General features: G+C 34.2%; 1 long non-coding RNA gene across 1 annotated transcript; it reads right to left on the bottom strand.

Moving 5' to 3' along the window:
- Positions 1-1,557: 1,557 nt before the first annotated feature.
- LOC149265502 (uncharacterized) lies at positions 1,558-4,234 on the bottom strand. The gene is made up of 2 exons (XR_016251558.1): positions 3,843-4,234; positions 1,558-1,841 (listed from the first exon to the last, which is right to left on the bottom strand). It is a non-coding gene; the product is annotated as an uncharacterized LOC149265502 (long non-coding RNA).
- Positions 4,235-18,458: the final 14,224 nt, after the last annotated feature.

The raw sequence follows: 18,458 nt of genomic DNA, 5'->3' as shown, positions 1-18,458 counted from the left end.
TGAGAAAGTTTAAGTTTTTTAATTTGCAAAGTTTTAAGGGTTTTCAAGGTGTAACAATAAAACAAGTTGTTTTTAGTGAGATTTTTTGGAAGCTTTTCGAGTAGGTTTTTCCGGTCTAATTTCTTTAAAATGAGATTTTTTGGAAGATTTTCCAGTGGGTTCTTTCCGTCAAGGGATTTTCTCTAAAATCCAGGAGGGATTTATTGAAATCACAAGTTTGATGGATAACCCCTGCCGTACTGGTTTTTAAAGTTGTTGAATCCATATATACATTGAAAAAACCAGTTTAAATAACACAATTTTCCCTAGAATTCCAAAAAGTTACAATAAAGACAACTCCATAGTAAAATGTTAAAATAATGATTTTGTAACTATATTTAAATTTAATTAATTAGCACGTAAAAAATTGTAAATAGACTTTATTACACTACCATGGAGGTATTATTAACTTGTAAAAAGACTTTATTACAATACCATTTGCTAATATAGTGACTCATCAATACAACATGCCCAAAAATCATCTCTCATTTTACAATCAACATATTTATAATATTTTATGAACAATTTATTTGAATTTAATTTTATAACACTTTTTTAATTAGATCTAAAAGAAAAAGTATTATAATTACTTTTAAGATATATTTAAACTTCCTATCACATTAAAATATATAAGATATATATAGTAGTGATTAATTAAGATCCATTTCACCATACAAAGTTAAAATAATAATTTTGTAACTATATTTAAATTTCATTATTGAGTACCCCACATTATTAAGTTGTGAATGGACTTTATTGCAATAACATGGGTATCAATACCACATGCCCAAAAACCATCTCTAATTTTATAATCAAAATATTTTATAAATATTTTAGTTGTGAATGGACTTTCTTGCAATTCCATGAGTATCAATACCACATGCCCAAAAACCATCTCTCATTTTATAATCAAAATATTTTATAAATATTTTTTTAATTTAATTTTCTTACACTTTTGCTTTGAACACTCTCAAGGTCATTCATGTCATGTCATGTTGTCCTATCCAAATATTTTGACTAGATCAAATTATATATATATATATATATATATTAAAACAGTTTTACTCAATGAAATTACATAAAAATAGAAATTAAATTCTCCCTAATCCAGAGGGATTAAATCTCTTGATGTGCAAACTTTTTTTCAAGCTTTACCTACACTTAGTAGATATTTTTAAAAATAATAAATTTAAGTTGTTTAATTTGTTAAATTCAGGTACGCCAGATTTTTTAGTGCTAAGATCTTCTCAAATCTCTTGAGGTGTAAACATTTCCTCAAGCTTTGTCTACACTTGATCCTTTTATCTCAAACTGCCTTTCAACTGAAATCTGGCCAAGTATTTTCCAATGGCTGTTTTTATAAGATTTTAGTAACCCTTTATACAGAAGTTCAAGATTTGTTTTCCATTTAAGTGTTCCATTCTTTGCTTGGTTTACCTATGGCTGTGAGCATTCTAAGATGATTTCAAGAAACCAGTCTCTTGCAAAGAGGCGGCCAAGATGATCAAATCTGTCAGATTTCAGTAATTGTGTTAACGTGATAGATTAGTATAAAACTGTGCACATTCATATAAAGAGACGAAATCATGTTAGATCAAAAGCAAGATAGCTGCTTTTGTTTTTCCCTCCCTTTTCTTTTAATGTCTGCGTGACAACTGGAGCGTCTCAAAGCATTGGAGGCCATCGAACTCTGGTGCAATTTTTATATGCTTGGAGCCCTTTCCAATATCCACCAACATGTCCTTCAACATTCTCAGATTCCACTGGCGTTTACCACTATCCCCAGACACTTCACATGCCTTCTGTTCATCTCAAAAGACAGAATCATCAGCTCTCTGATAAACTGCACACCAAAATCAAATGTGTGCAGAAGCCATCCAATTTTTACCCAGAGATTTTTTTTTTCAGAGAGAAAAAGCTGTATGATTACCCAGAGATACCAAAACTAAGGGAACATCTATGATGAAAAACAAGTCATTTATGTAAAAACAGGGTGCTGCTATAGTATTCATAGATTCCATTCTCACCAGAAGTCAGCCAAGGGATTGTTGTTGTTTCATCAAAAACCATTAATTCGACTTATTGTGTGATTATTTTTATATCGATTGCAAATTCTATATATCAATCAAACAAACAAAAACAAAACATAATCTCAATTATACAGTAAAAACCTTTACTGAGATATCTGCTACTATACTATATTTTAAAAAAATCTTTACTGAGATGTGTTCTAAGAAATCCTGCGATAAAACCCATATATATCAATCAAACAAACAAAAACAAAACATAATCTCAATTATACAGTAAAAAACTTTACTGAGATATCTGCTACTATACTATATTTAGAAAAAATCTTTACTGAGATGTGTTCTAAGAAATTCTGCGATAAAACCCATACATTAAGAATTGAGTTTAAAGTAGCAATGTACATTGTAAACTCTTGATTACAATTCATTAAAAGTAATCTTCATTAAAAAATAATTTTTAATAGTAGAAGACACACAGAATTTATAAATAATGAAAATAATTTATTTTTAAGGCTACTGCCAAGCTTAATATTAAATTGATATATCTAATCACGAAAAGATTGTTGTTGCTTCATAAAAAAAACCATTAATTCTACTTTAGAGTGTGATTATTTTTATGTTGATTGCAGATTCAATACATCCAACAAATAAACAAAAACAAAACAAAACATAATCTCAATTATACAGAGACACATTCTTCAGTTTTTGTTTTCAAGTTCAAGATCTTCCAGCTTCTAAAAGCTTGATAATGTACTATCTGGAACCTTTATATAGTCTCAATATAATACAATTATGCTTTTTTGTTCTGAAAAAAAATCTCAAATATACAATAAAAACCTTTAAGGACATATCAACTACAATAGAACCCATACATTAAGAATTGAGTTTAAAGTAGCAATATACATTGTAAACTCCTTCCAATCCATAAATGAGGATTACAATTCATTAAAAGTTGACTTTTAATAGTATAGGACAGAGAGAATTTATAAATAATGAAAATACTTTATTTTTAAGGCCATTGCCAAGCTCAATATCAAATTGGTGTATGAAAAGAATTGAGTTTAAAGTAGCAATGTACAACATCGTAAACTCCTTCCAATTCATAAATGAGGATTACAATTCATTAAAAGTTAACTTTTAATAATATAGGACAGAGAATTTATAAATAATGAAAACAATTTATTTTTAAGGCCACTGCCGAGCTCAATATTAAATTGGTGTATGAAAATCCCTTGTTGAACCACTTTGGCACAACAATTTAGCAGACTGCTAAAGCCTATAGAGCTATACATAATATATCCATCTAGACTTGAATCTATGACATTTTATGAAGAAACACTAGTTCTTAACTATTAAACTTACCCAAAAATATACTCTATCCCTCTGGATTTCAACCTATGACCTTTAATGAAAAAAGACATACTCTTAACCATTAAACCTATCCAAATATATACTATATCTTTCTAGATTTAAACCTATGTCATTTTATGAAAAAACACATGCTCCTAACTATTAAACCTACCTAAATATGTACTCTATCCCTCTGTATTTAAGCATATGTTTTTAATCATTAAACCTAACCAAATATATATTATATTCCTCCTGATTTGAACCTATAACTTTTATATAAAAAACACATACTCTTAACTATTAAACCTACCAAAATAAATCGGATACCTATTTATGTTAAGTTGTTAAACCTACCTAGATAAACAAATACCTATTTATGTTAAGTTGTTAAACCTACCTAAATAAACAAATACCTATTTATGTTACCTGGTTGTTAGTTAAAAAGGCAGAGTTTATAGCGCAGGCAGCCACTGTAACAGCTGCACTGGTGGCCAATATGCTTGTAAAACGCATGGCAGGTCCAGCCATTTTTGCTCTGCAGATGATCTGACCGTCTCCACAGATCTATAATCACCCAAACGTTGGGTCTTCGCCTCTGTATCGCACTTGGGATTTACAGTGTTTGAATTGGGGTTTAAAAACCCAGAGGCCTTCTGAATCCGGACGAATAGGAGGAGAAAGGGGCGACAGACCGTTGCAATCCCAAACCGCCTTCTTAAAACTTGTGGAATTCGTAGGTGATCAACATCCTTTATAATTTAAAATAAAGAACCGCCTCTTCTTTCCTTCATGATGTCTTGGTTGAATTATCCAAGCTATAACGTTCAAGGCAAGCAAAGAATTTTTCTACGGCTTTGCTTTTTCTAAAGAGGAAAAAAAGCCAGTATGTCGGTTGGGCTAGGTTACAAACACTCCAACCATGTTTGATTCTCAGTCTATTCATGTATAGTTTTTTACATTACGCAACTGTAAATTCCATGCCAACAATCCTGTTTTGGTTTTATATTTAGATATATATTAGTAGGGAATATCAATGATGGTTTCTATAGGTGAGTCTTTTTGTCTAATTTTTTTAAAATCTCGCAAAAATTTATAAAAATCACTAGTTTGATGGGTAACTCCTGCACAGTAAGTGCCTGCCTTGGGGTTTTCCAAGGTGCTGAATTCATATATACAGTTAAAAACTTAATTTAAACAACACAAATCAAAATCTCACCTCAATTTTTTCTGCACAATTATAGTACCAGCACCAGAAAGTCCAAAAATTTCATAGCTGTTTGAATTTACTGTTGCATCTCTACTATAAACATGTGATCTGTTGATCTCACTTTCCATTTTTTTTCCTAATGATAAACTTCAATAAGGGTTTGAAACACGTTGATCCAAAAACTTGCATCTCTACTATAAACATGTGGTCTGTTGATTTTACTTTCCATTCTTTTCTTAATGATGAAAGTCAATGAGACTTAGAAACACGTTGATCCAAAAACTGATGCAATCTATCTAAAAAAATTGCTTGATAATCATAGATCACATAAACCTCCACTCTGAAACACTTATATATATATATATATATATATATATAATTGTTAATTTAGAATTACTATATAATTATTGGTAAAGTTTGAGGACGAAGATTTCAAATTTAAATTTATATAATGGATCAAGTATTTTATGTGGAATTGTATAAAATTATATTTAATGGAAGTATTTGGATTTCAATTCTCATGATTATGAAAAAACTCTGCTCAATATGAAAAGTAATTTGTTCAATTTTAAGTCAAGGATGGTAGACTATCACTTAATCAAGGAATTACGCTCATGAATATAGTTTTTTATATGGAAATTAATATTTACAACTTTTCATTTTCAATATTTAACCATGCTTGTTCTAAGCTTTAAGATATGACGAGAATGATAAGTTTCTTTATAATTTCTATTGAAATCCTTTCATTTTCAATCTTTCTTAACTACACTTGTTCAAAGCTTTAAGTTATGACGAGAATGGTAAGAAAAAGTACATAGAATGTTCAAACCACTCAATTATTTTGGATATCATAATGAAGCTTAACATGTAACTTGCAACCTCTATTAAATTATGTTTTAATTAAGTATGTTTTATTCAAGGACAATCCTTGAGACTTGTGTATAATTAATTGGGTCGGCTCAAGAGGCATTATATTCTATTAAGACCAAAAAGTGTTGTGTCGTGATATTAAAGATGGACCTGGTTAAGGTATATCATAAGGTTAATTAAAGTTTTTTAGACACTTCTTTCTTCATATGGGCTTGATATGTTGATTATAGGGTATAATTTTTAAGCAAATTTGTGTTTTGTCGACTAATTTCTTGACTAATTTTTTAACTAGTTTAATGGGGATTTTTTTACTAGTTCAATGGGGTTAAGAGAGCAAGTGTCCCCTCTTTTCTCTCTTATTCCTTTTTATTATTGAGAGACTCATTTGTTAACTATCTATTGTTAAATGGTTTCTTTTGAATGAGATCAAGACTTTTTAGCTTGGTTTGGGAACTGTAACACTGAATAGATCACTGCCAAGTTGGCCTACCACTTTATCTCAACCGTTTTCCTGCAGCCCTAGGTCAATTGATGGACATGTAAAATTTGGAAATAACCCATTTCACCTAAGCTACGATGCTTCATTTGGATCTCATTGGAAAATCATATCTTAACTTGGGATAACTTGCTTAGAAGGGGTTTTAATGGGCCCAATATGCGTTATTTATGTAACAATGGTACAAAATCAGTTGTTCACCTATTTTTTAGTGTTCCTATTTGGGATAACTTTGGGAGGCTATGTTGGCTTCGCTCTATATCTAGGAGTCTAGTCCAATTTCCTCCCTAAAGGTTTGTTCGCAGTGGGGGGACAATAATATGGGTCACTTCAAAACCCTTCCTATGTTTGTTGCATGGGGAATTGGAAGGTATGTAATCTGCTCATTTTTTAGGGTTAGTTCATCAACCTCACCTGCATTCAGGCCCATATTGGTTTTTTCATGGATTATTTGAGGCCTTCTCATCCAAAGAAGACTCGCCCCTTTCGATATCCTCTGAGCCCACTCTCTGACAATGTGGGATTCTTTGATGGAGCCTCATAGGCAGGTCTTTGTGGAGGGGGTGCACCTCTCCTGCTTTCGGGGAATATTAATTTCCAAATATGGCTCAATGCTAGACAAGGATCTAATACAAAAGATGAACTTTGTGCTTGTTGGGCTCTATTACAAGTTGTTACCTCATTTAACATTATGTTACTGCAGGTCTTAGTGACTCTATGTGTGTCATTGAGTGGATTAATGGGAGAAAAGGTATTACGGTTCTCAATATGTAATACTAGTTGGAGCACATTATCCACCTTAAGCACAACTTCTAGATTCTCGATTTTCAACACATATACAGGGTTTGGAACCATCAGGCTAATCATCACTCCAAGAAGGCTCTCTCAGTGTCTATGGGGTATATCTACCTTGAGGAAAGACAGGGAGCACATGTTCTCCATCAAGGGAAAAATCAACCTTTTAGATGGCCAGTTGATCTGGCTAGTCTAGTTGGGGTCTAAAGCCATTTCACTCTAGTGTTGCATCATTGGGACGATGTGAGGAACTCAGCTACACCCAGCATACATTTCATTACAGCCTTGAATTTTGTTCATTTTGTAATATCATGGATATATTATGCTCTTGTTATATTTTGTCATATTGGGTATGTTTACAGTTTTGGTTTTTTGAGTTAGATGGAATTTTGGATGTTAGATGGAATTTTGGAATTTTGGATGTTTTATCCTCCATTACCCATTTTTATCTTTTGGTTCCTTAAACCTGCGTCCATATTCATTTCTCTCTAATTGTCTATCTCCTTGACTCCATATGCCCCCAAAAATATATTGGCAAGCTAATGCACTGATGTTTTATCCTCCATTACCCATTTTTTCTTGTAAAATCAGTTAATTTGTTAAAATTAACCAAGGAAATATTAACTGGGTAGAAAAGAGAACCATGTAGAGACATTCTACAATTAAAATTTGTGTGTAGTGGCCCACTTTTATAGAGACCCTAAACTGGTGATTCCACCTCTTGATTGTTTTCTCTCAATTCACATATGATCCCTCGTACATCGCGATGTTGCTCAGCTACATGGCCATCTCATTTATCTCTACCTCGACCATGCTCTTGCTCATCCTTTTGTGCTCATCAGATCTAGCTCCCACCATCCATGACCTCGACAAACCCCATCTTGGCCTTACCGCCACTCTTGGCGTCTCATAGGTGCCATCACCACATCTTTCGTGCATAGCATGTTGTCAGGATCTCAGAGGCTTGAAAGACCCTTCACTTAATATGTTGATCCATTAAGGTTTGTGCATTTTTCTTACTATGTGCCATTAATACTGGTGACTTCTCCAATCACGACATCGCTTCAAACACATCATTTTTTCAGACAAAAGCATGGCAATCTACATTTGGGTTCTAGTGATATCTCTCCAATCACAATGCCACTTCAAACACCTCCTTTCTCCATACAAAAGCATGGAAATCTACATCTGGTTGCTAGTGATATCTCTATTTTCCTATTGAATTTCTTTCTCCAAGCCATGATCCTTCCACTCTAGAGTAGATCTACCAGCCTAGATCCATATTAAATCCAGATCTATCAAGCGTCAAGAGGAATCAAATCTCTCGCGGTGTAAACCTCTTTTCTGAGTGCAAACCTTGAGAAAAGGTTTGCATCTCGAGAGATTTGATCTCTCTTGGAGCTTGATAGATCCAAATTTAATATGGTTCTAGGCTTGTTTAATTATTAATTATTAATAATTATAGTTATCAATTTTTTTATGTAATTTTATTGAGTCAAAATATTTTAATTAATATTTTTTTTTAATGTAATTTGACCAAGTCAAAATGTTTAGATAATATAACATAAAAGGAAATTGCAACATCTCTTCCATACTCGGCTGAAAAATGTCTCTTGGCCCAAAAATGTAATAAAACCAACCTAAATAGATAACATAACATAAAAGGACATTCCAACATCTCTTCCATACTCAGCTGAAAAATGTCTCTTGGCCCAAAAATGTAATAAAACCAGCCTAGATCCATCTTAACTACGGATCTACAAAGCGCCAAGAGGGATCAAATCTCTTTTCACTCTAAAATAGGTTTTTATATTAAGAATTTTGATCCCTCTCTACGATTGGTAGATAAATAATTAAGATGGATCCGTGTTGGTTTAATTTCGTTTTTAAATAGGTTATATTCCACATGAATACCATGGGTTCACAATACTATGGATTAATACCATGGGTCATTTTTATTTTTATAGGGTTATTTTTATTTTTATTTACATTACATTAAATTAATTTTTTTATTTAATTAATTAATTTTTTTATTTATTTTTTAATGTAATTTGACTTAGTCAAAATGTTAAACATTACATTACAACATCTCTACCATACTAGGTTGGAGAGTGCATATTAGCACAATTAAATTGAAAAAAAAAATTATAAAATGTTTTGATTGTGAAATGAGAGATGGTGTTTTGGCATGTGGTATTGATGAGCCATGGTATTGGCCCATGTGTAACAACCCCTAGTTAATTGCATATGTAAATAAAAATAATACGAAGGTCATGGGATATGTATTCCAAGCGGAATGTTGGGCAAAACATAGTGATGGGGATCACTCGTAATTAATTAATGGCTATGGAAATTGGCAAAGGCAAAGTGGCAATAATTGACATTTTATTTATGAAATAAAGGAAAATAGGAGAAAAGGAAGGTGAAGAGACACAAATTTGCATGAGAGAGAAATTGAAGGAAAATGAAGAAAATAGAGGCCTCAGTGATAAAAGAAGGCTTATGAGGATTAGTTCACAACTTTTGTTTAGTTTTAGCTTTTGTTGGTTAAGTTTTTGGTTAGTTTAGTGTTGGAGCTCTCTTCTATTCTCTCATTATCTCACACTTAGAGATATCTTGGAGCACTCTTGGAGGTATCTTGGAGCACTTTGGCATACATTGGATTTGGAAAAAGAAGGCAAAGGAAAGCAAGGAGCATAAGAAAATAGTTGGATCAGTAGTTACAACTGGATTGCTTTGCAAGTAACTGGTTGCATGTGTGATTTCCTTGTTGATTACTAGATGCATGGTATATGCATGTGATTTTCTGGTTATGTGTTGTCATCGGCATGGAGATTTTCCTAGATTGACAGTGGTTTTAGCCTTGTCTTTCCATTTCCTAGATAGCCATGGTGTTGTGGGTTTTTTCACTTGATTGTTTTTTTGGTTCGTGCTCATAATTTTTTATGGTTGTGAGTTGGAGCTAATGCTTTGGAAACCCTAGAACAACTTGGGTTGAGTTATTAGTCGTGGATCCTAGGTTGGGATAAACGCTATGAATCCCTTGGTGGGTTGAGTTACTAGTCCCTAAAGCAGGGTTGGACAAATTCTTTGAGCCCTTGAAGGTTCTGGGTTGAGTTACTAGTTCCTAGAGCCCTAGGCAAATTGTGTAGAGACTGATCTGGTTGGTGTTAGTGATGTCTGACCATGGAGGTGGAATCACTGTGGTTGACGGTTGAGGTGGTTTGGCCACTGGAAGCCTTGGTTTAGTTTGTTTTGGTTTATTCCATGAGATACCACATTCATGCTTGGAATATGTGCAGGGGTGATCGACTCAAAGAGAGATTTGGTTCAGCCCAATCTATGGTCAGGGGTTACATGGAAGTCCTTGTCATGGTTGGTATTTTCACATGTTGATATGAGACATTTCCTTATTGTGATTTATGAGCATTTGTAGTATTATTTTGGTGATGGTATGGCTGAGTTGCCATGTTTTCTATGTTGGCTATTTTCTCGTTATATGTTGGTTATATGATGTATATTGTCTATGGCTCTTGACATGTTTTGATGAATTTATGAATGGTTGATGAATGCATGGACTAACAAGTGTTGTTGCATCTATGTGGAGAGGGCATAGAACCTTCTTGGTGATTTTCAGATGAATCTTATACTCTTATGATCATATATGCATTCATGACCTGTAGCTTATATGTTTGTCATGTGTTTGAAGAAATTTATAATGTGTTCTAGGCAGTCTAGGTTGAGTTTTGATTATAGTTTGAATGTTTAGAATTGTTGTCATGTAATTTATCATTTTGGAAAACCTCAGGTAGTTCTGGGCAATGGTCCGGAGGTTGACCTGGAATTGTGGCTGAGATATCGGGACCACACTCTATGAACTGGGCAAGTTGGGTCATAACCGCAAACATGCAGTGTTGTGCATGTGGTTGGAGGCTTTCAACCACACCCAGGCCTTGTCATGCATGCATTTGGGGGTCTAGGTCAATAAAAGGGAGCTAAAAATCAGGGTTTGGTCACCTGGGTGGTTCTTTGGCCCCTGAGAGTCTTATAGCCTTGAGGGATGTTGTGAGTTGTCAGTTTGTCGGCTCCACTTCCTTCCTTCATGATGTCTTGGTTGAATTATCCCAGCTATAACGTTCAAGGCAAGCAAAGAATTTTTCTACTGCTTTGCTTTTTCTAAAGAGGAAAAAAAGCCAGTATGTCGGTTGGGCTATGTTACAAACACTCCAACCATGTTTGATTCTCAGTCTATTCATGTATAGTTTTTTACATTACGCAACTGTAAGTTCCATGCCAACAATCATGTTTTGGTTTTATATTTAGATATATATTAGTAGGGAATATCAATGATGGTTTCTTATCATATTGCTTAATAGTTATTTTTTAGATTATATATATATATATATATATATATATATATATATTTAGTATAGTATAGGTGGCTTTTATTAATTAATTTAATTTAAATATTAATAATCCAGTTGTTTTTAGTATAAAAAATTGGAAATTTTTAGGTGCGTTTTTTTGTCTAATTTTTCTAAAATCTTGCAAAAATTTATAGAAATCACGAGTTTGATGGGTAACCCCTGCACAGTAAGTGCTTTGGGGTTTTCCAAGGTGCTGAATTCATATATACAGTTAAAAACCTAATTTAAACAACACAAATCAAAATCTCACCTCAATTTTTTCTGCACAATTACAGTACCAGGACCAGAAAGTCCAAAAATTTCATAACTGTTTGAATTTACTGTTGCATCTCTACTATAAACATGTGATCTGTTAATCTTACTTTCCATTTTTTTTTCCTAATGATGAACTTCAATAAGGGTTTGAAACAAGTTGATCCAAAAACTTGCATCTCTACTATAAACATGTGGTCTGTTGATTTTACTTTCCATTCTTTTCTTAATGATGAACGTCAGTGGGACTTAGAAACACGTTGATCCAAAAACTGATGCGATCTATCTAAAAAAATTGCTTCATAATCATAAATCACATAAACCTCCACTCTGAAACACTTATATATATATATATATATATATAATTGTTAATTTAGAATTACTATATAATTATTGGTAAAGTTTGAGGACGAAGATTTCAAATTTAAATTTATATAATGGATCAAGTATTTTATGTGGAATAATTTGTATAAAATTATATATAATGCAAGTATTTGGATTTCAATTCTCATGATTATGAAAAAATTGTGCTCAATATGAATTTAAAAGTAATTTGTTCAATTTTAAGTCAAGGATTGTAGACTATCACTTAATCAAGGAATTACGCTTATGAATATAGTTTTTTATATGGAAATTCACATTTACAACTTTTCATTTTCAATATTTAACCATGCTTGTTCTAAGCTTTAAGATATGACGAGAATGATAAGTTTCTTTATAATTTCTATTGAAATCCTTTCATTTTAATCTTTCTTAACTATACTTGTTCAAAGCTTTAAGTTATGACGAGAATGGTAAGAAAAAGTACATAGAATGTTCAAACCACTCAATTATTTTGGATATCATAATGAAGCTTAACATGTAACTTGCAACCTCTATTAAATTAATGTTTTATAATAAGTATGTTTTATTCAAGGACAATCCTTGAGACTTGTGTATAATTAATTGGGTCGGCTCAAGAGGCATTATATTCTATTAAGACCAAAAAGTGTTGTGTCGTGATATTAAAGATGGACCTGGTTCCTGGTTAAGGTATATCATAAGGTTAATTAAAGTTTTTTAGACACTTCTTTCTTCATATGGGCTTGGATAGCTTGATTATAGGGTATAATTTTTAAGCAAATTTGTGTTTCGTGAACTAATTTCTTAACTAGTTTAATGAGAATTTTTTTACTAGTTCAATGGGGTTAAGATAACAGGTGCCCCCTCTCCTCTCTCTTATTCCTTTTTATTATTGAGAGACTCATTTGTTAATTATCTATTGTTGAATGGTTTTTTTGAATGAGATCAAGACTTTTTAGCTTGGTTTGGGAATTGTAACACTGAATAGATCACTGCCAAGTTGGACTATCACTTTATCTCAACCGTTTTCCTGCAGCCCTAGGTCAATTGATGGACATGTAAACTTTGGAAATAGCCCATTTCACCTAAGCTACGATGCTTCATTTGGATCTCATTGGAAAATCATATCTTAACTTGGGATAACCTGCTTAGAAGGGGTTTTAATGGGCCCAATATGCGTTATTTATGTAACAATGGTACAAAATCAGTTGTTCACCTATTTTTTAGTGTTCCTATTCGGGATAACTTTGGGAGGCTATGTTGGCTTCGCTCTATATCTAGGAGTCTAGTCCACTTTCCTCCCTAAAGGTTTGTTCGCAGTGGGGGGACAATAATATGGGTCACTTCAAAACCCTTCCTATGTTTGTTGCATGGGGAATTGGAAGGTATGTAATCTGCTCATTTTTTAGGGTTAGTTCATCAACCTCACCTGCATTCAGGCCCATATTGGTTTTTTCATGGACTATTTGAGGCCTTCTCATCCAAAGAAGACTCGCCCCTTTCGATATCCTCTGAGCCCACTCTCTGACAATGTGGGATTCTTTGATGGAGCCTCATAGGCAGGTCTTTGTGGAGGGGGTGCACCTCTCCTGCTTTCGGGGAATATTAATGTCCAAATATGGCTCAATTCTAGACAAGGATCTAATACAAAAGATGAACTTTGTGGTTGGGCTCTATTACAAGTTGTTACCTCATTTAACATTATGTTACTGCAGGTCTTAGTGACTCTATGTGTGTCATTGAGTGGATTAATGGGAGAAAAGGTATTACGTTCTCAATATGTAATACTAGTTGGAGCACATTATCCACCTTAAGCACAACTTCTAGATTCTCGATTTTCAACACATATACAGGGTTTGGAACCATCAGGCTGATCATCACTCCAAGAAGGCTCTCTCAGTGTCTATGGGGTATATCTACCTTGAGGAAAGACAGGGAGCACATGTTCTCCATCAAGGGAAAAATCAACCTTTTAGATGGCCAATTGATCTGGCTAGTCTAGTTGGGATCTAAAGCCATTTCACTCCAGTGTTGCATCATTGGGACGATGTGAGGACCTCAGCTACACCCAGCATACATTTCATTACAGCCTTGAATTTTGTTCATTTTGTAATATCATGGATATATTATGCTCTTGTTATATTTTGTCATATTGGGTATGTTTACAGTTTTGGTTTTTGAGTTAGATGGAATTTTGGAATTTTGGATGTTTTATCCTCCATTACCCATTTTTATCTTTTGGTTCCTTAAACCCGCGTCCATATTCATTTCTCTCTAATTGTCTATCTCCTTGACTCCATATGCCCCCAAAAATATATTGGCAAGCTAATGCACTGATATTTTATCCTCCATTACCCATTTTTTCTTGTAAAATCAGTTAATTTGTTAAAATTAACCAAGGAAATATTAACTGGGTAGAAAAGAGAACCATGTAGAGACATTCTACAATTAAAATTTGTGTGTAGTGGCCCACTTTTATAGAGACCCTAAACTGGTGATTCCACCTCTCGATTGTTTTCTCTCAATTCACATATGATCCCTCGTACATCGCGATGTTGCTCAGCTACATGGCCATCTCATTTATCTCTACCTCAACCATGCTCTTGCTCATCCTTTTGTGCTCATCAGATTTAGCTCCCACCATCCATGACCTCGACAAACCCCATCTTGGCTTTACCACCACTCTTGGCGTCTCATAGGTGCCATCACCACATCTTTCGTGCATAGCTTGTTGTCAGGATCTCAGAGGCTTGAAAGACCCTTCGCTTAATATGTTGATCCATTAAGGTTTGTGCATTTTTCTTACTATGTGCCATTAATACTGGTGACTTCTCCAATCATGACATCACTTCAAACACCTCATTTTTTCAGACAAAAGCATGGCAATCTACATTTGGGTTCTAGTGATATCTCTCCAATCACAATGCCACTTCAAACACCTCCTTTCCCCATACAAAAGCATGGAAATCTACATCTGGTTGCTAGTGATATCTCTATTTTCCTATTGAATTTCTTCCTCCAAGCCATGATCCTTCCACTCTAGAGTAGATCTACCAGCCTAGATCCATATTAAATCCAGATCTATCAAGCGTCAAGAGGAATCAAATCTCTCGAGGTGTAAACCTCTTTTTTGAGTGCAAACCTTGAGAAAAGGTTTGCATCTCGAGAGATTTGATCTCTCTTGGAGCTTGATAGATCCAAATTTAATATGGTTCTAGGCTTGTTTAATTATTAATTAATAATAATTATAGTTATCAAATTTTTTTATGTAAATTTTATTGAGTCAAAATATTTTAATTAATAATTTTTTTTTAATGTAATTTGACCAAGTCAAAATGTTTAGATAATATAACATAAAAGGAAATTGCAACATCTCTTCCATACTCGGCTGAAAAATGTCTCTTGGCCCAAAAATGTAATAAAACCAGCCTAGATCCATCTTAACTACGGATCTACCAAGTGCCAAGAGGGATCAAATCTCTTTTCACTCTAAAATAGGTTTTTATATTAAGAATTTTGATCCCTCTCTACGATTGGTAGATAAATAATTAAGATGGATCTGTGTTGGTTTAATTTCGTTTGTTAAATAGGTTATATTCCACATGAATACCATGGGTTCACAATACTATGGATTAATACCATGGGTCATTTTTATTTTTATAGGGTTATTTTTATTTTTATTTACATTACATTACATTAATGTTTTTATTTAATTTATTTATTTATTTTTAATTTTTTTTTATGTAATTTGATTTAGTCAAAATGTTAAACATTACATTACAACATCTCTACCATACTAGGTTGGAGAGTGCATATTAGCACAATTAAATTAAAAAAAAAATTATAAAATGTTTTGATTGTGAAATGAGAGATGGTGTTTTGGCATGTGGTATTGATGAGCCATGGTATTGGCCCATGTGTAACAACCCCTAGTTAATTGCATATGTAAATAAAAATAATACGAAGGTCATGGGATATGTATTCCAAGCGGAATGTTGGGCAAAACATAGTGATGGGGATCACTCGTAATTAATTAATGGCTATGGAAATTGGCAAAGGCAAAGTGGCAATAATTGACATTTTATTTATGAAATAAAGGAAAATAGGAGAAAAGGAAGGTGAAGAGACACAAATTTGCATGAGAGAGAAATTGAAGGAAAATGAAGAAAATAGAGGCCTCAGTGATAAAAAAAAAGGCTTATGAGGATTAGTTCACAACTTTTGTTTAGTTTTAGCTTTTGTTGTAAGTTTTTGGTTAGTTTAGTGTTGGAGCTCTCTTCTATTCTCTCATTATCTCACACTTAGAGATATCTTGGAGCACTCTTGGAGGTATCTTGGAGCACTTTGGCATACATTGGATTTGGAAAAAGAAGGCAAAGGAAAGCAAGGAGCATAAGAAAATAGTTGGATCAGTAGTTACAACTGGATTGCTTTGCAAGTAACTGGTTGCATGTGTGATTTCCTTGTTGATTACTAGATGCATGGTATATGCATGTGATTTTCTAGTTATGTGTTGTCATCGGCATGGAGATTTTCCTAGATTGACAGTGGTTTTAGCCTTGTCTTTCCATTTCCTAGATAGCCATGGTGTTGTGGGTTTTTTCACTTGATTGTTTTTTTGGTTCGTGCTCATAATTTTTTATGGTTGTGAGTTGGAGCTAATGCTTTGGAAACCCTAGAACAACTTGGGTTGAGTTATTAGTCGTGGATCCTAGGTTGGGATAAACGCTATGAATCCCTTGGTGGGTTGAGTTACTAGTCCCTAAAGCAGGTTTGGACAAATTCTTTGAGCCTAGAAGGTTCTGTTGAGTTACTAGTTCCTAGAGCCCTAGGCAACTTGTGTAGAGACTGATCTGGTTGGTGTTAGTGATGTCTGACCATGGAGGTGGAATCACTGTGGTTGACAGTTGAGGTGGTTTGGCCACTGGAAGCCTTGGTTTAGTTTGTTTTGGTTTATTCCATGAGATATCACATTCATGCTTGGAATATGGTGCAGGGGTGATTGGCTCAAAGAGAGATTTGGTTCAGCCCAATCTATGGTCAGGGGTTACATGGAAGTCCTTGTCATGGTTGGTATTTTCACATGTTGATATGAGACATTTCCTTATTGTGATTTATGAGCATTTGTAGTATTATTTTGGTGATGGTATGGCTGAGTTGCCATGTTTTCTATGTTGGTTATTTTCTCGTTATATGTTGGTTATATGATGTATATTGTCTATGGCTCTTGACATGTTTTGATGAATTTATGAATGGTTGATGAATGCATGGACTAACAAGTGTTGTTGCATCTATGTGGAGAGGGCATAGAACCTTCTTGGTGATTCTCAAATGAATCTTATACTCTTATGATCATATATGCATTCATGACCTGTAGCTTATATGTTTGTCATGTGTTTGAAGAAATTTATAATGTGTTCTAGGCAATCTAGGTTGAGTTTTGATTATAGTTTGAATGTTTTGCATTGTTGTCATGTAATTTATCATTTTGGAAAACCTCAGGTAGTTCTGGGCAATGGTCCGGAGGTTGACCTGGAATTGTGACTGAGATATCGGGACCACACTCTATGAACTGGGCAAGTTGGGTCATAACCGCAAACATGCAGTGTTGTGCATGTGGTTGGAGGCTTTCAACCACACCCAGGCCTTGTCATGCATGCATTTGGGGGTCTAGGTCAATAAAAGGGAGCTAAAGATCAGGGTTTGGTCACCTGGGTGGTTCTTTGGCCCCTGAGAGTCTTATAGCCTTAAGGGATGTTGTGAGTTGTCAGTTTGTCGGCTCCACTTCCATAACTGGAGCTTGGAGGCCAGGTCATGTCGTAGTAACTCTTCGTCTCATGTTTACCTTGGCAGGCCGATGAAACTGGGTAAATCTGGGAGGTGGTGGTTATGACCTAGAATTGTGGCTCAGATCTCGGGATCATACCTCTGAACTGGGCAAGTTGGTTCATAACCGCAATCATGAAGTGTTTTGCATGCGGTTAGAGGGCTTCAACCAAACCCATGCCTTGTCATGCATGCATTTGGGGGTCTACGTCAATAAAAGGGAGCCCAAGATCAGGGTTTGGTCACCTAGGTGGTTCTTTGGCCCCTGAGAGTCTTGTAGCCCCGAGGGATGTTGTGAGTTGTCAGTTTGTCACCCCACTTCCATAACTGGAGCTTGGAGGTCAGGTCATGTCATAGTAACTCTTCGTCTCATGTTTACCTTGGCAGGCCAGTGAAATTGGGTAAATGTGGGAGGTGGTGGTTATAAATTAGTATCAGAGTGGGTTTTCGTTCTCTTTGGGTGATATCTAATACCACATATTGGTATCAGAGCATCCAGGTTCAAACACTTGGACTGGATGGGCAAGATGTTTTTTTCATGCATTCATGTTAGTTTTCAATGTGTTTGTTATGCATGCATTGTGATGGTAATTGTTGTAGTTGTGACATCATGTAGAGGTTCATGATGTTTATGTTGAGACAATTGATATGTTGATTTCACTATATATATATATATATATATATATATATATATATATATATATATGTTGTGCTAATATGAATTAACTGTGCAGATGAGATAACCTCCACTGAACTTCACTAAGGTATGTTGGGTTATGATTATATTTGGTTATCTGACATGGTATGCTTGCAAGAAGTAGAAGATC

Source organism: Pinus tabuliformis, chromosome 6 (genome assembly GCF_031772625.1).
Source record: "Pinus tabuliformis cultivar Carrire ecotype Pingquan chromosome 6, CPIR1, whole genome shotgun sequence".
NCBI lineage: Eukaryota > Viridiplantae > Streptophyta > Pinopsida > Pinales > Pinaceae > Pinus > Pinus tabuliformis.
This window is presented reverse-complemented; position numbering and strand designations above follow the sequence as displayed.